General features: G+C 47.1%; 1 long non-coding RNA gene across 1 annotated transcript; it reads right to left on the bottom strand.

Annotated features, from left to right (window-relative positions):
- Positions 1–18,053: 18,053 nt before the first annotated feature.
- LOC125549089 lies at positions 18,054–18,501 on the bottom strand. Its single transcript, XR_007301244.1, has 3 exons — positions 18,407–18,501; positions 18,226–18,327; positions 18,054–18,150 (listed from the first exon to the last, which is right to left on the bottom strand). It is a non-coding gene; the product is annotated as an uncharacterized LOC125549089 (long non-coding RNA).
- Positions 18,502–20,640: the final 2,139 nt, after the last annotated feature.

The raw sequence follows: 20,640 nt of genomic DNA, 5'->3' as shown, positions 1-20,640 counted from the left end.
CAAACACACCGCAAAAGAGTTACATCATATGGATCTCCAAGAGACCATTGTATTGAGAATCAAGAGAGAGAGAGAGAGATGAAGCCATCTAGCTACTAACTACGGACCCCAAGGTCTACAAAGAACTACTCACACATCATCGGAGAGGCACCAATGGAGGTGGTGAACCCCATCCGAGATGGTGTCTAGATTGGATCTGGTGGTTCTCGACTCTGTGGCGGCTGGATGAATATTTCGTCGACTCCCCTAGGGTTCTGGTATATTCGGGGTATTTATAGAGCAAAGAGGCGGTCCAGGGGCACCAGAGGTGGGCACAACCCACCAGGGCGCGCCTGGGCCTCCAGGCGCGCCCTGGTGGGTTGTGCCCCCTCGGGACACCCCCCAGGTGCAACCAGGGCCCATTGTCTTCCTTCTGGCCCATAAAAATCTCCGTAAAGTTTTATGTCATTTGGACTCCGTTTGATATTTATTTTCTGCGATGTAAAAAACATGGAAAAAACAGCAACTGGCGCTTGGCACTATGTCAATAGGTTAGTACCAAAAAATGATATAAAATGACTATAAAATGATTATAAAACATCCAATATTGATAATAAAACGGCATGGAACAATAAAAAATTATAGATACGTTGGAGGCATATCAGCGGCCCCTTCCCTTTATGTCTGGTGTTTAGCTTGTCGGCCTGTTTAAAGACCCAACAATTTATGTTGGTATGATTGGCAGGCTTGTCAGGGGTGCCATGAATCTGGCAAGGCCGATCAAGTATTCTGTCCAGACTGGATGGTCCATCTTTGTTTCCTTTGAATGGCTTCTTCCATTGACCGGGTTTAGAGCCACTGAATCCGGCGTTGACTGTCATATCCTCAGTATCTTCATTGTTGTTTCGACACTTGTGTTTGTTGTGCCGTGGCTTGTCGTTGCCGTCTCTGGCTTCGGAGGTGCCAAGGTCGCTGGTGTTGTTGCTTCTACGAGCTAGCCAGCTATCTTCTCCCGCGCAAAAGCGGGTCATAAGTGTGGTGAGAACAGCCACAGACTTCGGTTTTTCTTGGCCGAGGTGTCGGGCGAGCCACTCGTCACGGACGCTGTGTTTAAAGGCCGCAAGGGCTTCGGTGTCCGGACAATCAACAATTTGGTTCTTTTTAATTAAGAACCTGGTCCAGAGTTTCCGGGCCGACTCTCCGGGTTGCTGGACTATGTGACTAAGGTCATCGGCGTCTGGAGGTTGAGCATAGGTGCCTTGGAAGTTGTCTCTAAAGGCATCCTCTAGATCTTCCCAGCTACCAATAGAGTTTTCTAGGAGGCTGTTTAACCAGTGCCGTGCTGGTCCCTTGAGTTTTAGGGGGAGGTACTTGATGGCATGGAGATCGTCACCGACATGTGAATGTGGAGAAGAAAATTTTCGATCCATACTGCGGGATCCATCATACCATCGTATGATTCAATGTTCACGGGTTTCAACCCTTCTGGGAACTGATGCTCCATTACCTCATCAGTGAAGCATAAGGGGTGTGCGGCGCCTCTGTATCGGGCGATGTCGCGACGTAGTTCGGATGAAGTCTGTATGCGGTTTTCGGCCCTGGTGCCTGTCAGACCAAGCTTGACGCTCGTCTGCTCGTGTTGGGGCACGCCCCCTTGATCCGTAGTTTGATCTTGTTTGGCCTGCTCTATTATTCAGGTCTTGTCGTAGATCGTAGGTGTGTCCTGGAGCCGTTGTCTCTTTGCCCTTATGATGAGGTGGTGCAGGTTGATGTTCGGCATAGGTGGCCACTTTATCTCGTCCACGTGGTGGTCGGTCTGGTTCATTAGCACAATTATGTCTTGATGGTATGGGCTTGACGGCCTCGTCGCCGAATTGTGGCAGTAGCCGGCGCTTCGGATAAGTTTTTGTTGGGTGTTGAAAGCCATATTCTTCGGTAGCTAGGACCTGAGTCCATCTATTGTTGAGCGTATCCTATTCGGCTTGGAGCCATTGCTGCTGCTTTTTTAGGATTCTTGCAGTGGCGATTAGTTGGCGCTTAAAGCGCTCTTGCTCGAGGGGTTCCTCTGGCACGATAAAGTCTTCATTCCCAAGGCTGACATCGTCCTCGGAGAGTGGTAGCTAATTACTATCCTCCGAGTCCTTGTTCCCGACCGGGTCATCGGTGTTAACCTGCCCCCCCCCCCCGCCACATCATCCTGTTCGGATGTGGGCTCGACGGGGGCTTTGGGGTCTTCGGCATCCTCTGGAGTGTTATCGTCTCCGGTGTCGGTGTTGCTGTCTTTGTCACGACGCGATTTTGAGCGGCGTCGATGCTTTGGAGGTGCCTCAGCAGGTTTGTCCTCAATCGGATCCTTCCTGCCATCATCGTCATCCTCTTTGGGTGTGTCCACCATACACACATCGTATGTGGAAGTGGCCGTCCAACGTCCGGTAATCGGTGGGTCTTGGCCTTATTCGTCTCCGGCATCGTCGTCCATGTCGTCGATATCTTCAGAGGCGTAGTCCAGCATGTCGTTTAAATCTTCGACAGTGCTATGAAATGGGTGGTGGGTAGGACGTAAAATTCCCCGCTCTCAGCCCCTAGTCTGGGCTAGGCGTAGTCCGGAAGTGATTCCTCTATTATGGCGAGGGATCGCATTAGGTCCAGAGCCTCGTTTAATAGCGAGGTTTGTACAGGGAAACGAGAGTCCGCGGGGGCGAAGGCCTCCTGGCCATGCTTTCTTGGCACAGACTTCGAGAGTTCGGATTCGGAATCCGGGGGCGAGTCCGGCCTTTCAATGATAGGGGGAACCCGTGTTGGAAATATGCCCTAGAGGCAATAATAAATTGATTATTATTATATTTCCTTGTTCATGATAATCGTTTATTATCCATGCTATAATTGTATTGATAGGAAACTCAGATACATGTGTGGATACATAGACAACACCATGTCCCTAGTAAGCCTCTAGTTGACTAGCTCGTTGATCAATAGATGGTTACGGTTTCCTGACCATGGACATTAGATGTCGTTGATAACGGGATCACATCATTAGGAGAATGATGTGATGGACAAGACCCAATCCTAAGCCTAGCACAAGATCATGTAGTTCGTATGCTAAAGCTTTTCTAATGTCAAGTATCATTTCCTTAGACCATGAGATTGTGCAACTCCCGGATGCCGTAGGAGTGCTTTGGGTGTACCAAACGTCACAACGTAACTGGGTGACTATAAAGGTACACTACAGGTATCTCCGAAAGTGTCTGTTGGGTTGGCACGAATCGAGACTGGGATTTGTCACTCCGTGTGACGGAGAGGTATCTCTGGGCCCACTCGGTAGGACATCATCATAATGTGCACAATGTGATCAAGGAGTTGATCACGGGATGATGTGTTACGGAACGAGTAAAGAGACTTGCCGGTAACGAGATTGAACAAGGTATCGGGATACCGACGATCGAATCTCGGGCAAGTATCGTACCGATAGACAAAGGGAATTGAATACAGGATTGATTAAGTCCTTGACATCGTGGTTCATCCGATGAGATCATCGTGGAACATGTGGGAGCCAACATGGGTATCCAGATCCCGCTGTTGGTTATTGACCGGAGAACGTCTCGGTCATGTCTGCATGTCTCCCGAACCCGTAGGGTCTACACACTTAAGGTTCGATGACGCTAGGGTTGTAAAGGAAGTTTGTATGTGGTTACCGAATGTTGTTCGGAGTCCCGGATGAGATCTCGGACGTCACGAGGAGTTCCAGAATGGTCCGGAGGTAAAGATTTATATATGGGAAGTCCTGTTTTGGTCACCGGAAGAGTTTCGGGGTTTATCGGTAACGTACCGGGACCACCGGGAGGGTCCCGGGGGTCCACCAAGTGGGGCCACCAACCCCAGAAGGTTGCGTGGGCTAAGAGTGGTGAGGGACCAGCCCCTTAGTGGGCTGGTGCGCCTCCCACAAGAGCCCATGGCGCCTAAGAGGTGGGAAAGGGGCAAACCCTAATGGGATATGGGCCTTAGGGCCCATATTGGTGCGCCTCCTTTTCCCATCCCCTCTTGGCCACCACCCTTGTTCCCCATCTAGGGCTGCCGCCCCCCCCCCTAGGGGTGGGAACCCTAGAGGGGGCGCACCCTCCCCTTCCCTATATAAATAGAGGCATTGGGCTGCACACAACACGCGATGAAATCTCTCGTTGGTGCAGCCCTGCATCTCTCTCTCTCCCTCCTCTTCTGTGGTGCTTGGAGAAGCCCTGCGGGATTGCCATGCTCCTCCACCACCACCACGCCGTTGTGCTGCTGTTGGATGGAGTCTTCCTCAACCTCTCCCTCTCTCCTTGCTGGATCAAGGCGTGGGAGACGTCACCGGGCTGTACGTGTGTTGAACGCGGAGGTGCCGTGCGTTCGGCACTTGGTCATCGGTGGTTTGAATCACGACGAGTACGACTCCATCAACCCTGTTCACTTGAACGCTTCCGCATAGCGATCTACAAGGGTATGTAGATGCACTCTCCTTCCCCTCGTTGCTGGTCTCTCCATAGATAGATCTTGGTGACACGTAGGAAAATTTTGAATTTCTGCTACGTTCCCCAACAGTGGCATCATGAGCTAGGTCTATTGCGTAGATTCTATGCACGAGTAGAACACAAAGTAGTTGTGGGCGTCGATATTGTCAATTATCTTGCCGTTACTAGTCTTATCTTGATTCGGCGGCATCGTGGGATGAAGCGGCCCGGACCAACCTTACACGTACGACTCTTACGTGAGACCGGTTCCACCGACAAACATGCACTAGTTGCATAAGGTGGCTGGCGGGTGTCTGTCTCTCCCACTTTAGTCGGATCGGATTCGATGAACAGGGTCCTTATGAAGGGTAAATAGCAATTGGCATATCACGTTGTGGTCTTTGCGTAGGTAAGAAACGTTCTTGCTAGAAACCCATAGCAGCCACGTAAAAACATGCAAACAACAATTAGAGGACGTCTAAGTTGTTTTTGCAGGGTATGCTATGTGATGTGATATGGCCCAAAGGATGTGATGAATGATATATGTGATGTATGAAATTGATCATGTTCTTGTAATAGGAATCACGACTTGCATGTCGATGAGTATGACAACCGGCAGGAGCCATAGGAGTTGTCTTTATTTATTTATGACCTGCGTGTCAACATAAACGTCATGTAATTACTTTACTTTATTGCTAACCGTTAGCTGTAGCAGTAGAAGTAATAGATTACGAGACAACTTCATGAAGACACGATGATGGAGATCATGATGATGGAGATCATGGTGTCATGCCGGTGACGAGATGATCATGGAGCCCCAAGATGGAGATCAAAGGAGCTATATGATATTGGCCATATCATGTCACTACTATTTGATTGCATGTGATGTTTATCATGTTTATACATCTTATTTGCTTAGAACGACGGTAGTAAATAAGATGATCCCTTACAACAATTTCAAGAAGTGTTCTCCCCTAACTGTGCACCGTTGCGACAGTTCGTGTTTCGAAGCACCACGTGATGATCGGGTGTTAGATTCTAACGTTCACATACAACGGGTGTAAGACAGATTTACACACGCGAAACACTTAGGGTTAACTTGACGAGCCTAGCATGTACAGACATGGCCTCGGAACACAGAAGACCGAAAGGTCGAGCATGAGTCGTATAGAAGATACGATCAACATGAAGATGTTCACCGATATTGACTAGTCCGTCTCACGTGATGATCGGACACGGCCTAGTTGACTCGGATCATGTAATCACTTAGATGACTAGAGGGATGTCTATCTGAGTGGGAGTTCATAAGATGAACTTAATTATCCTGAACATAGTCAAAAGGTCTTTGCAAATTATGTCGTAGCTCGCGCTTCAGTTCTACTGTTTAGATATGTTCCTAGAGAAAAATTTTAGTTGAAAGTTGATAGTAGCAATTATGCGGACTAGGTCCGTAAACCGAGGATTGTCCTCATTGCTTCATAGAAGGCTTATATCCTTAACGCACTGCTCAGTGTGCTGAACCTCGAACGTTGTCTGTGGATGTTGCGAACATCTGACATACACGTTTTGATAACTACGTGATAGTTCAGTTAAACGGTTTAGAGTTGAGGCACAGAAGACGGTTTTTGAAACGTCGCGAAACATATGAGATGTTTCGAGGGCTGAAATTGGGATTTCAGGCTCGTGCCCACGTCAAGAGGTATAAGACCTCCGACGATTTTCTTAGCCTACAAACTAAGGAGAAAAGCTCAATTGTTGAGCTTGTGCTCAGATTGTCTGAGTACAACAATCGCTTGAATCGAGTGGGAGTTAATCTTCCAGATAAGATAGTGATGTTTCTCCGAAGTCATTACCACCAAGCTGCTAGAGCTTCGTGATGAACTATAATATATCAGGGACATATATGATGATCCTTGAGATATTCGCGATGTTTGACACCACGAAAGTAGAAATCAAGAAGGAGCATCAATTGTTGATGGTTGGTGAAACCACTAGTTTCAAGAAGGGCAATGGCAAGAAGGGATACTTCATGACACGGCAATTCAGCTGCTGCTCTAGTGAAGAAACCCAAGGTTGAACCCAAACCCGAGACTAAGTGCTTCTGTAATAAGGGGAACAACCACTGGAGCAGAATTACCCTAGATACTTGGTAGATTAGAAGGCTGGCAAGGTCGATAGAAGTATATTGGATATACATTGTGTTGATGTGTACTTTACTAGTACTCCTAGTAGCACCAGGGTATTAGATACCGGTTCGGTTGCTGAGTGTTAGTAACTCGAAATAAAAGCTGCGGAATAAACGGAGACTAGCTAAAGGTGAGCTGATGATATGGGTTGGAAGTGTTTCCAATGTTGATATAATCAAATATTGTACGCTCCTTCTACCATCGAGATTGGTGTTTGTGTTGAGCATAGACATGATTGGATTATGTCTATCGCAATACGGTTATTCATTTAAGGAGAATAATGGTTACTCTGCTTATTTGAATAATACCTTCAATAGTCTTACACCTAAAATGAATGGTTTATTGAAATCTCGATCATAGTGATACACATGTTCATGCCAAAAGATAGTAATGATAGTACCACCTACTTGTGGCACAGCCACGTAAGTCATATCGGTATAAAACGCATGAAGAAGCTCCATGTTGATGGATCTTTGGACTCACTCATTTTTGAAAAGTTTGAGACATGCGAACCATGTCTATTGGTGTGTATGCATGAAGAAACTCCATGCAAATGGACCGTTTGGACTCACTTGATTTTGAATCACTTGAGACATGCAAATCATACCACATGGGCAAGATGACTGAAAGCCTCGGTTTCAGTAAAATGGAACTAGAAAGCAACCTGTTGGAAGTAATACATTTTGATGTGTGCAATCCAATGAGTGCTGAGGCATGTAGTGGATATCGTTATGTTTTTACTTCACAGATGATTTGAGTAGATGTTGAGTATATTTACTTGATGAATCACGAGTCTGAATTATTGAAAGGTTCAAGTAATTTCAGTGTGAAGTTGAAAGATCGTCGTGACAAGAGGATAAAAGATCTATGATATGATCATAGAGATGAATATCTGAATTACGAGTTTGGCACAGAATTAAGACATTGTGGAAATTGTTTCACAACTGATACAGCCTGGAACACCATAGTGTGATGGTGTGTCCGAACATCATAACTGCACCCTATTGGACATGCTGCATACCATGATGTCTCCTATCGAATTACCATGATAGTTTATGGGTTAGGCATTAAAGACAACCACATTCACTTTAAATAGGGCACCACGTAATTCCGATGAGATGACACCGTATAAACTATGGTTTAGAGAAACCTAAGCTGTCATTTCTTTAAAAGTTTGGGGCTGCGACGCTTATGTGAAAAAGTTTCAGGCTGATAAGCTCGAACCCAAAGCGGATAAATGCATCTTCATAGGACACCCAAAACAGTTGGGTATACCTCCTGTCTCAGATTCGAAAGCAATATGGGATTGTTTCTAGAATCGGGTCCTTTCTCGAGGAAAAGTTTCTCTCGAAAGAATTGAGTGGGAGGATGGTGGAGACTTGATGAGGTTATTGAACCGTCACTTCAACTAGTGTATAGCAGGGCACAAAGAGTTGTTCCTATGGCACCTACACCAATTGAAGTGGAAGCTTATGATAGTGATCATGAAACTTCAGATCAAATCACTACCAAACCTCGTGGGATGACAAGGATGCGTACTACTTCAGAGTGGTACGTAATCCTGTCTTGGAAGTCATGTTGCTAGACAACAATGAACCTACGAGCTATGGAGAAGCGATGGTGGGCCTGGATTCCGATAAATGGCTTGAGGCCATATAATCCGAGAGAGGATCCATGTATGAAAACAAAGTGTAGACTTTGGAAGGACTACTCGATGGTCGTAAGGCTGTTGAGTACAGATGGATTTTAAAAGGAAGACGGACAATGATGGTACATGTCACCATTAAGAAAGCTCGACTTGTCGTTAAGATGTTTACTGACAAGTTCAAGGAGTTGACTACGCTGAGACTTTCTCACTCATAGCGATGCTAAGAGTCTGTTGGAATTATATTAGCGATTACTGCATTATTTATGAAATCTTGCAGATAGGATGTCAAAACATTGTTTCCTCGACAATTTTCTTGAGGAAAGGTTGTGTGTGATACAACCGGAAGGTTTTGTCAATCCTGAAAGATGCTAATAAGTATGCGAAGCTCCAGCAATCCTTCTAAGGACTGGAGTAAGCATCTCGGAGTTGGAATGTACGCTTTGATGAGATGATCAAAGACTTTGGGTTTATACAAAGTTTATGAGAAACTTGTATTTCCAAAGAAGTGAGTGGGAGCACTATAGAATTTCTGATAAGTATATGTTATGGATCAGAAATGATGTAGAATTTCTAGAAAGCATATAGGGTTATTTGGAAAGTGTTTTTCAATGGAAAACCTGGATTAAGCTACTTGAGCATTGAGCATCAAGATCTATAAGGATAGATCAAAACGCTTAATGGTACTTTCAAATGAGCACATACCTTGACATGATCTTGAAGTTGTTCAAGGTGGATCAGTCAAAGAAGGAGTTCTTGCCTGAGTTGTAAGGTATGAAGTTAAGACTTAAAGCTTGACCACGGCAGAATAGAGAGAAAGGACGAAGGTCGTCCCCTATCCTTAAGACATAGGCTCTACAGTATGCTATGCTGTGTGCCGCACCTGAAGTGTGCCTTGCCATGAGTCAGTCAAGGGGTACAAGAGTGATCCAAGAACGGATCACAGGACAGTGGTCAAAGTTATCCTTAGTAACTAGTGGACTAAGGAATTTTCTCGATTATGGAGGTGGTAAAAGAGTTCGTCGTAAAGGGTTACGCCGATGCAAACTTTGACACTAATCCAGATTATTCTGAGTAGTAAAATGGATTCGTATAGTAGAACAGTTATTTGGAATAGCTCCAAATAGAACGTGGTAGCTACATCTAGGAGATGACATAGAGATTTGTAAAGCACACACGGATCTGAAAGGTTCAGACCCATTGACTATAACCTCTCTCACAAGCAAAACATGATCAAACCCAGAACTCATCGAGTGTTAATCACATGGTAAATGTGAACTGGATTATTGACTCTAGTAAACTCTTTGGGTGTTAGTCACATGGGGATGTGACCTTGAGTGTTAATCACATATCGATGTGAACTAGATTATTGACTCTAGTGCAAGTGGGAGACTGTTGGAAATATGCCCTAGAGGCAATAATAAATTGATTATTATTATATTTCCTTGTTCATGATAATCGTTTATTATCCATGCTATAATTGTATTGATAGGAAACTCAGATACATGTGTGGATACATAGACAACACCATGTCCCTAGTAAGCCTCTAGTTGACTAGCTCGTTGATCAATAGATGGTTACGGTTTCCTGACCATGGACATTAGATGTCGTTGATAACGGGATCACATCATTAGGAGAATGATGTGATGGACAAGACCCAATCCTAAGCCTAGCACAAGATCATGTAGTTCGTATGCTAAAGCTTTTCTAATGTCAAGTATCATTTCCTTAGACCATGAGATTGTGCAACTCCCGGATACCGTAGGAGTGCTTTGGGTGTGCCAAACGTCACAACGTAACTGGGTGGCTATAAAGGTTACACTACAGGTATCTCCGAAAGTGTCTGTTGGGTTGGCACGAATCGAGACTGGGATTTGTCACTCCGTGTACGGAGAGGTATCTCTGGGCCCACTCGGTAGGACATCATCATAATGTGCACAATGTGATCAAGGAGTTGATCACGGGATGATGTGTTACGGAACGAGTAAAAGAGACTTGCCGGTAACGAGATTGAACAAGGTATCGGGATACCGACGATCGAATCTCGGGCAAGTATCGTACCGCTAGACAAAGGGAATTGTATACGTGATTGATTAAGTCCATGACATCGTGGTTCATCCGATGAGATCATCATGGAGCATGTGGGAGCCAACATGGGTATCCAGATCCCGCTGTTGGTTATTGACCAGAGAGTTATCTCGTCATGTCTGCATGTCTTCCCGAACCCGTTAGGGTCTACACACTTAAGGTTCGATGACGCTAGGGTGTAAAGGAAGTTTGTAATGTGTTACCGGAATGTTGTTCGGAAGTCCGGATGAGATCCCGGATGTCACGAGGAGTTCCGGAATGGTCCGGAGGTAAAGATTTATATATGGGAAGTCCTGTTTTGGTCACCGGAAGAGTTCGGGGTTTATCGGTAACGTAACCGGGACCACCGGGAGGGTCCCGGGGGTCCACCAAAGTGGGGCCACCAACCCCAGAAGGTTGCGTGGGCCAAGAGTGGTGAGGGACCAGCCCCTTAGTGGGCTGGTGCGCCTCCCACAAGGGCCCATGGCGCCTAAGAGGTGGAAAGGGGGCAAACCCTAGGGGATATGGGCCTTAGGGCCCATATTGGTGCGCCTCCCTCTCCCATCCCCTCTTGGCCGCCACCCTTGTTCCCCATCTAGGACTGCCGCCCCCCCTAGGGGTGGGAACCCTAGAGGGGGCGCAGCCCCTCCCCTTCCCTATATATATTGAGGCATTGGGCAGCCCACAACACGCGATTCAATCTCTCGTTGGTGCAGCCCTGCATCTCTCTCTCCCTCCTCTTCTGTGGTGCTTGGCGAAGCCCTGCAGGATTGCCACGCTCCTCCATCACCACCACGCCGTTGTGCTGCTGCTGGATGGAGTCTTCCTCAACCTCTCCCTCTCTCCTTGCTGGATCAAAGCGTGGGAGACGTCACCGGGCTGCACGTGTGTTGAACGCGGAGGTGCCGTGCGTTCGGCACTTGGTCATCGGTGATTTGAATCACGACGAGTACGACTCCATCAACCCCGTTCACTTGAACGCTTCCGCTTAGCGATCTACAAGGGTATGTAGATGCACTCTCCTTCCCCTCGTTGCTGGTCTCTCCATAGATAGATCTTGGTGACACGTAGGAAAATTTTGAATTTCTGCTACGTTCCCCAACAACCCGATCTAATCCCGAATCCGCCGTGGACACAATCGCCTTCGGATCCTCAATAGTACGATTTGCAGGAGAGAGTCCGGTGGGCTCCAAACTCCCATCTTCGAACCTGGTGGTTTGCTCGGGATCTGAGGCTAGAGCAGTGGTCGGGGCTGCGAACCCTTCGAAGATCAAGTCTCCTCGGATATCAGCGACATAATTTAGGTTCCCGAAACTGATCTGATGACCAGGGGCGTAGCTGTCGATCTGTTCGAGGTGGCCAATCAAGTTGGCACGCAGAACAAAGCCACCGAATACAAAAATCTGGCTGGGGAGAAAAGCTTCCCCGGAAATGGCATCGTTGTAGATGATCGAATGAGCCATCGAGCCTTCTGTTGATGACACAGTGGAACTCTCAATGAAAGCACCAATGTCGATGTCAAAACCGGTGGATCTCGAGTAGGGGGTCCCGAACTGTGCGCCTGAGGATCGAAGGTAACAGGAGGTAGGGGACACGATGTTTACCCAGGTTCGGGCCCTCTTAATGGAGGTAATACCCTACTTCCTGCTTGATTGACTTTGATAAGTATAGGGGTTACAAGAGTTGATCTACCTCGAGATCATAGTAGCTAAACCCTAGATGTCTAGCCTGTATGATTTGCCCTGGCCTCTACGGATTAAACCCTCTGGTTTATATAGACACGGAGGGGCCTAGGGTTGTACAGAGTCGGTTTATAGAGAAAGGAAACTTCACATCCGGACGCCAAGCTTGCCATCCACGCAAAGGAGAGTCTCATCCGGACACGTGGGAAGGCCTTCAATCTTGTATCTTCACAGCCCATCAGTCCGGCCCATGTCACATAGCCCGGACGCCCGGGGACCCTCTAATCCTGGACTCCCTCAGCCACCGAGATGGCCTTGCCAACTCCGTGCTACCTATTGCTTCACTTCGGTCTCATCAAGTTGATGCAATCGGCCTCGCCGAGATGGCTTGCCAACTCTCTGTTGCCTTATTGCTTCACTTCGGTCCCACCAAGTTGATTTAATTGGTGCCACTGAGACGAGGTTTGCCCTAGCCATTGCACATCGGTCCCTCCGAGTTGTTCCAGTTGGTCCCACCGAGATTCCTAACGTTCATATCTTTTTACACATGTCGGTGCTTGCGAGATTTCTGATCGGTGTCACCGAGTTGGGTCAAAAGTGTGTAACGATTGGATTTTATGTGGAGGTTATATATACCCCTCCACCCATTCTTCTCCATAGAGAGAGCCATCAGAACATGCCTACACTTCCACCATTCATTTTCTGAGATAGAACCACCTACTCATGTGTTGAGATCAAGAGATTTCATTCCTATCATTTGAACCTTGATTTCTAGTCTTTTCCAAGTTGCTTTCCACTCAAATCCTTCTTCCATCATAGCCAAATCCGTGAGAGAGAGAGAGAGAGTTGAGTGTTGGGGAGACTATCATTTGAAGCACAAGAGCAAGGAATTCATCATCAACACAACGTCTATTACCTTTTAGAGAGTGGTGTCTCCTAGATTGGTTAGGTGTCGCTTGGGAGCCTCCAACATGATGTGGAGTTAAACCAAGAAGTTTGTAACGGCAAGGAGATCGCCTACTTCGTGAAGATCTACCTGAGTGAGGCAAGTCCTTCGTGGACGATGGCCATGGTAGGATAGACAAGGTTGCTTCTTCGTGGATCCTTCGTGGGTGGAGCCCTCCGTGGACTCGCACAGCCGTTACCCTTCGTGGGTTGAAGTCTCCATCAACGTAGACGTACGATAGCACTACCTATCGGAACCATGCCAAAAATCTCCGTGTCCCCATTGCGTTTGCCTTCTCCAAACCCTTCCATTTCCTTCATGTGCAATGCTTTACTTTCCGCTGTTGTGTAGGTTGATCACATGACTTGTCATAATTGCTAAAATCTGCCTACAACTAAAATTGGAAAAAAGTTAGATTTTTATTTGGTCAAGTAGCATAATCACCCCCCTTTAGACATACTTTCGATCCTACATACGCGGATGTCGACGAGGTGGCGGCAGCACGTCCACACCTACTGCGATCATGGAGGAGAAGTAGAACACGGGAGGCTGCCGCCACTTGGGTCCCAGGAAGGCCACTGCCGCTGACCTGGCCGGTTCTTCTTTAGCTCAGACCATCCTAGGCACCCGCCTGAGCTCCACAGAAGCACCCTCCCCCTCCGACTGAAGCATCCTCTTTGTCACTCCGATGAGAAGCACGGCCAGACATAAGGAAGATACAGGGGAAGAATATGCCTTCGGGACTCCCGGCAGTCCGGTTAGCAAGCTGCCGAACATGGGGAAAACAAAAAGATGCGCGCCGCGGCCGCTGTAGACTAGTGTAGTGTACCCATGTCGTGGGAGTGAAGCTCCGCGCGACCGTACGTGCATACAGTTTTATCTCTTTAGTTGGAAATATGTTCAAAATGTAACCGTTTTCGTCCGGTTTGTATGAAATCCGTCATGTTTATATGAAAAATCCGACCAAATTTGCATGAATTTCATCCAGTCTGTTCAAAAAGAGTTTGCAATTAATGTAGCTACGGTTGGATGGCGGCCTCCCGTATCTGAGTGCGCGGATGGATGCCAGAGGAAATTTGCGGGTCGCCGTTGGAGATCCCTAATAGGGGTAAGATCGCCCATTTTAGTACAGTACAAAGTTGTGTCTAAAAAAAGCCCGAGCAAAGCATGTCGCTTGTCTTTGGAACTGCAAAGTCGGCTGTTGGCAATAGCGGACGAATGTCAAGTCAAGCCGAGCGTCAACATCGATCCCAGTTAAGAGCTCCTTTGATTCAAAGGAATTCTATAGAAATTTTCGAGGATCGAGATCTTTTGAAATTTTTTCTATATTTATCCTTTGATTCATAGGATGAATTCCATATGAATTTTTCCAATGAAATCTTTTGTACTACATTTCATAGGAAATCTAACATCCACTCCAACCTCTTTTACAATTCCTTTGTTTTTCTGTGAAATCAAACACTTCTTGCTAATCCTATAGGATTTAAGTGGGCATGACACTTCAATCCTATACTTTTTTCATTCTCGCGTTTTTAAAAACCTGTGAATCAAAGAGGCCCTAAGAGGTTGTTTGGATAAGCAGAATATACAAAACCCGATCGCTATAAATTAGGAAAACAGACTAACAGAATAAAACCTTGTTTAGCCGCTGTAACAAACCGTGGATATAGGAAACTCAGTTCTCGTAAAACCCAGAATTTTGCGTTTATGGAAAAACGAGTATTATTGGTTTTTCCAAAAACGCGATTTACATATACCCGATCCCATACAGTTTCTCTTCTTCCTTCGTATCTCCTCACGCTCGTCTTCCTTGTTGCGACTGCGCGGAAAGCATGCCGATATGGCGTTCCTGTGATTAGCAGGCCTCCATCCACGACACTAGCTCCCCCGTGTGGCTTACCGCCGAGGGCGTCACCGCCAACCGCATCAAGCACTCGCATAAACTCTCCGCTGCCGGTGTCGAGGGGCTACACGCCCGCAGGCCGACCTCGTCTCGTCGGGCAGAGCTCGTAGGAGGACCAAAGAATGGCGGTAGGTAGTCGCGTTGAAAGGAAGCTTTGGCGTCTGCGTGCCAAATCATGGAGGCCTGACGGGAGGCAAGCAGAGGATGAGCAGTAGACATGGGGAGCGATCCGCCGAATTGGGGTGGCTGCATGATGCACCGGCGACAAGGAATTAACAGCTGTACCTTGGGAATTGTCAATCAAAGAAGGAAAAAAAAAAGTGCAGAGAATATTACGAGGCAACAGAATAGGCCCCGTCCGTAACCAAACATGGAACAGGAAGAACTAGATTTGCACTTTCCTAACCCCAAACATGATTTTCTTTAAACTGATTATTCTATAAAAAAGGGATAAAACCGGTTTTGCTAAAAACCAGCTACAAACTCGTTCTGTACAAATCCATCGCTAAATATTCGCTATCCAAACAACCCCTAAGTGTTGATCAACTCTTCCTCGGTCTTGGTGCACCCTTCCGACCGCCACCGAGTCCGTCAAGGCTGCCGAAAAAACAGCAAGCGGCGCGGCGTGGACGGGCCGAGCGTCAACATTCCGCACCCGTCGCCCGTCGCACAGCCAGCAAGCAGCTGTGACCTTGGGGGCGCGCGATGCCAATCGCCGCCGCTCCGCCGCAGCGGTGGCGCCATCCCATGCCGTGCCAAAAGGCTTTGGTTTTCGCATTTCTCGTGAGACGAAGAAGAGGGGCCGAACGGTGACGCGCGCGGCAACGACAAGGCGCATCTCGCCGTCACGTCCAGGACGGACGACGACGGGACGGCCGGCCGGAGACACCACACGGGATGGTCGAGGGAAGAACGTGGTACACGCACTTCTCGACGCGAGAGTTGGCCCGCCGGACGGACAGAAGTCGAAGAGAATCTTGAACAACATAGCTCCGGGGACGTCGGATGTACTGTGATTTCTGCCGTCCGTCCGTCCGTCACGTGACGAGCAGGCTATTCATCCTCGGGTCGGGCAGATTAGATTGTCCGGATGATGACGAGGTAGATAGATGCGGTGATGTGGTGGCATAAATGCAAAAGGGATGTCGGCGTAGAGTAAGATGAGGGCCGGGATCAGTGGAGGCCGGTCCCTTTCAGACGAGATGGGCACGTCGCTGATCGAATTGAAGATGGATGCCACAAATCATTGTGGCATTTCGTAGTACCGTAGACACGAGCGAGATTCCAATCAAGCATCAGGAGGCAGGACAGCCCAGCCCTGACACTGGGGGACTGCAAACCCCAGGCCTGGCTTGTTTTGCTCGCGCCACGCATAATGCTCGACAAAGAGCATAGTCTAATCCTTTTTACTTGAGTATTAGGTGAGCAAAGCATAGGTAATACTACTAGTCGAATTGGTTGTCGCGTGTGCCGTAGAGCATGAGGAACAACTATCCTATCCTATCCAGGAACAGTATATCATTAGCGATAAAGGCGATCAGAGGGGGTGTCATCCGAGCTGTGCTACGCAACGGGGCAAATTTGACAATTTTAACCTTAAGACGAAATTAATTCACGGAATGAACTGCCCGTGAAACTATTTTACAGCACTGACCCTTTTGTGTAGCGCCCGCCACGCAGGCGCCACACCATACGGTGCAACGCCCAGCTCTGGGGCGTTGCACGCCTGTCCACCGTAGCAACCCTTGGACCCGCACCCAGTAGTGCAGCGCCTCCGAGCTAGGCGCCACACATGTAATGTGCAGCGCCCGGCCCGTAGGCGTTGCACTATGACTTATCCAGCGGTTTGGCCCCCCTCCCTCACTCCCCCACCCCACACACCCCAACCCGAGCTTTGCCCCCTCTCCCACTCTCTCCCCCTCTCAAATCCTCTTCCAAATCTTACAAATTTGAAGAATTTGTCTGTAGATTTCGAAGTCATACCCTCCCTCAAGGTAATCTTCTCCGGTCCCCTTGTTTTGATCCAAGTAATGCTAGTTTGGGGAAACCCTAATTTTGTTTGGATCTAGAGATTTGCATGGAGATGTGAGATCTTTGTTTGTCAATTTCCTATGACTAGGCTTTGTTAGTATGTTAGGGTTATTCTTATGGGTGTTCTTATGTTGGTGCTAGGGTTATGGTTAGGGTTAGGGTTATTGTTAGGGTTATGGTTAGGGTTAGGGTTATGGTTAGGGTTAGGGTTGTTGTTTGATATATATATTAGGGTTTGTATTCCGTGTTAATCCTTAAATTAGTACTCATAGAAGCAATGTTACGTTGTGTTGTTTGAATGCTTATAGGGATGGGAAGAACATGCTGAGGCGTTGCACCCTTGGGCTGAGCTAAACAGAGAGCAAGCAAAGTGTTTGCAAGCTAGGCGCTGCAACGGCTGTAGCTTGTAAACTTGGTCATTTTCAGATACATTGCAACATTTCCTAGAATAAGCAGTCAAAAACTTTAAGTTCACATTTCAGTCACAGTTGAACATTATTAAGACAACAAGTGCAACATAGAGGATCAAGTTCAACATTGCTAAGACGTCAACTCCAAGTTCAACATAACTAAGACATACAAAGAGGATCAAGTTCAATATAGAGCTACCACAACTCCAAGTTCACTGACATAACAACTCCAAGTTCACCGACATTACAAATAAAGGACGATGGCTGGTTCCTAAGAAGAGCTAGTTCCTTGAGCGCTTTTTGGCTGCTCCCCCCCTTTTGCTGGCTAACTTCTTGATCTTTCTAGGAAGAGGAACACGCTCCCGCTCTGGCTCCGGTTCCTCCACGTCATCGACATCGTCATCCAAATAGTCATCCAAAACCGCCATCCGCGAGGTGCCGACCGTCCTTTTGCCTCTTTGGGTGAAGTCTTCAGGTGTGTACTTGTTGATTCCCGTCCTAGGCTTTAGCATGTATGCAGACCTAACCTGGTACGTCCCCAAGGTCATATCATCATCAGCAACCTATGCATCAACAAAAGATATGGAAAGATCGTGTGTGAGGATATAGTTAGCAATGCATCAACAATTGGATATATATGCTCATGCCATACCTCTTGGGTGACCACACCCACATCCTCATCCTCCAAATGATCACCATGGCTCTGGCCCGAAGCAGGATCTGATGGTGTCGCCGACCTAGACCGTTCTGGTGATACATACTCGGGGTCATGACAACCAAAAAGGTTTGATAGCCGCCTTAACTTTTGGCCCTGGCGCTGCAACATGTACAAGTGAATGAGACATCGAACGTAGCAACACATGTTAAGTGCTAGTTTGAAGGAGATGTGAACCTTGATGAATGCTCGAAGTGCACCTTCTCCATCGCTTTTGCCAGCCGGGGTTGTTTCAAGAATAGTCTCGGTCTCATCAGCTGCTTTCTTGATCTGGGCACGCTATGAACAGAAATGGTATTAACGTGTTAGGCAAGCGAAGATGTGAATAGTGTGAATGAAAAGCAAAGAGGGCAAATACCACAAAGTTCATCATTGGAGCTGAAGGGATCACTGAGTTGCCTTTCCTGACTAATGCGTTGTACTGGTGTTGGGCTACCTCATCAAAAACAGTGGATTCTTTCAAAATCTCCTCAGCATACGCCGGCTTGCATACCTCCACATGGGTACTTGCAAGAAACCATGTGAGATAGTTGTTGAATGCTACACGACAGTGCTCACGAAGCTGGACTCCTTTTCCAGCCCTAACTTGCTCCACACTAAGCGCAAACTGTACGACATACTTTCTGTGATGCTTGTCCCAATCCTTAATCTTCCGCTGCCTTTTCCTATCCAACCTGCAAGTTAGAAACATAATATTAGTAGCATCAAAACCGCCGAGAAGCTACTAAGTACTCAAGGTTAATTATATCTTACGCGTGTAGCAACTTGTCCGTGTCCTCCCACTCCAACGGATGTGCCTGGAACAAACCAAACTGACGGCGCACTCGATGTGGGAGGTGAAGCTCAACCGCCCAGTTGCATATGAGTGGGCACCGCATACGCCAGAGATCCCTATCCCTAGTGCACATCGGATTCAGCCTGAACTCTAAAGGGTTACCAAAACTATCTCCTGTTCCATACGGCTCCCATATCACCTGCAAAATGGGATAGAATGCAAAATTGATATCGACTTGCAATAGAAGCATCATAATCACTTATGCAATGTCAATTCACCTGCTCAGGCGTGATCGCGTCAAGATCGCTCTGGTACAACTTGTACATGACCGAGGGATCATCTGTCGTCTCATTTATCACATCCCACTTGTAAGCCCAAGTGGGTAGCCGTAGTAGGTCGCCTTTGTCGTCCCAATCATCGTACTTCACCTTCTTCGGACGTCCAACCGGAAAACGCTCCCAGCTCCATATGGAAAGTGCGAGCAAACAACCACCAATACCTCCAGATGACCTACAACAGGCTTCATCCAACTGCACATAAAAGAAAACATGGTTCAATTAAGAGCAAAATCGCATTCATAATGTAGCAATGAAGTGAAAAGGAAACAACTTCATACCTGTCTATACAAGTAAGCCAGTGTCGCCGAACCCCAACTCCAATTGCTATCGAAGACGGTCAATGCCTTCAGCCACATCCATGGAGCATTCTTGCCTGTGCCATCAGCAAACATAGTCCTGGATATCACATACCACATGTCGACACGAGCATATGTCTTGACCGTGTCCTCATCAGCTTCCGGTGGGCAAGTACCAAAGTGCTCAGTAATCCACGTGAAAGTAGCACCGGCTGCGACTCTTTCCTTCTTCTTGTTTTCTGCTGCTGGTTCCGGAGGCTCCAGAGGAACCATACCGATAAGGGCATGCATCTGCGCGCGCCACCCATCGGAATCGGTGCTCATACATAGAGGATTCCCATCGATAGGAAGACCGGTGATCATAGCAATATCCTGGAGCGTCACTGTCATCTCCCCGGTCCGTAGATGGAAACTATGTGTCTCCGACCGCCAATGATCAATAAGCGCGGTGAGTGCTGGAGCATTGTTGGGTGGCGTCAACCATTTGACCATATGAATGAAAGGGAGAAGTCCTGTCTCCCTTACATATGGTGTGTATCGCTCATCATAGCGCATCCACCCAAGGGTGACCCCGTGAGAACGAAGCTTCAAAGGTGCAAGAGCCTACAAACAAACAATTCATAACATTACATATGGGGCATTTGTGTTTGAAATAAATACGAAATTCATAAAACAGGCCACTATCATTATTACCCGCTGCTCCACCGCCATAGCGTACGACCGGTGTTGTTTGTCCCAGTGATCATCGAGAAGCCAAACCATCCTAACAATTTTGAAAGAAAGCTTTCTTGTCAACACGATTATCTTTTGAATACAAATAAACTAAAGTACGCCTACTAGATGCAACCATACCAATCTATGTATCCAACCATATCAAATCAAACAAAACTAATAAACTAGGATTTTACAAATAACTAGGCCTACTTCATACAAATAACTTTTCCATAAACTATGCCTACTTCATACAAATAACTCTTTCATAAACTAAACTAGGGTTCCACAAATCAAACAAACAAGGGTTGTAATACATGCAGAGTTCTAATACATGCAAGATTCAAATCTAATCTAATCAAACAAGGATTCCCAAATCTTCAAAATATCATATTTTCTATGGATAGAAAGAAGGGGATCGGGGGAGAGTACCTTCTAGGATGGATTGGTGAAGAAATGCACGGACCAAATC

The sequence above is a fragment of the Triticum urartu genome, chromosome 3, assembly GCF_003073215.2.
Source record: "Triticum urartu cultivar G1812 chromosome 3, Tu2.1, whole genome shotgun sequence".
Classification (NCBI taxonomy): Eukaryota; Viridiplantae; Streptophyta; class Magnoliopsida; order Poales; family Poaceae; genus Triticum; species Triticum urartu.
Note: the sequence above shows the minus strand (reverse complement) of the source record. Positions and strands in the feature narration are given on the sequence as shown.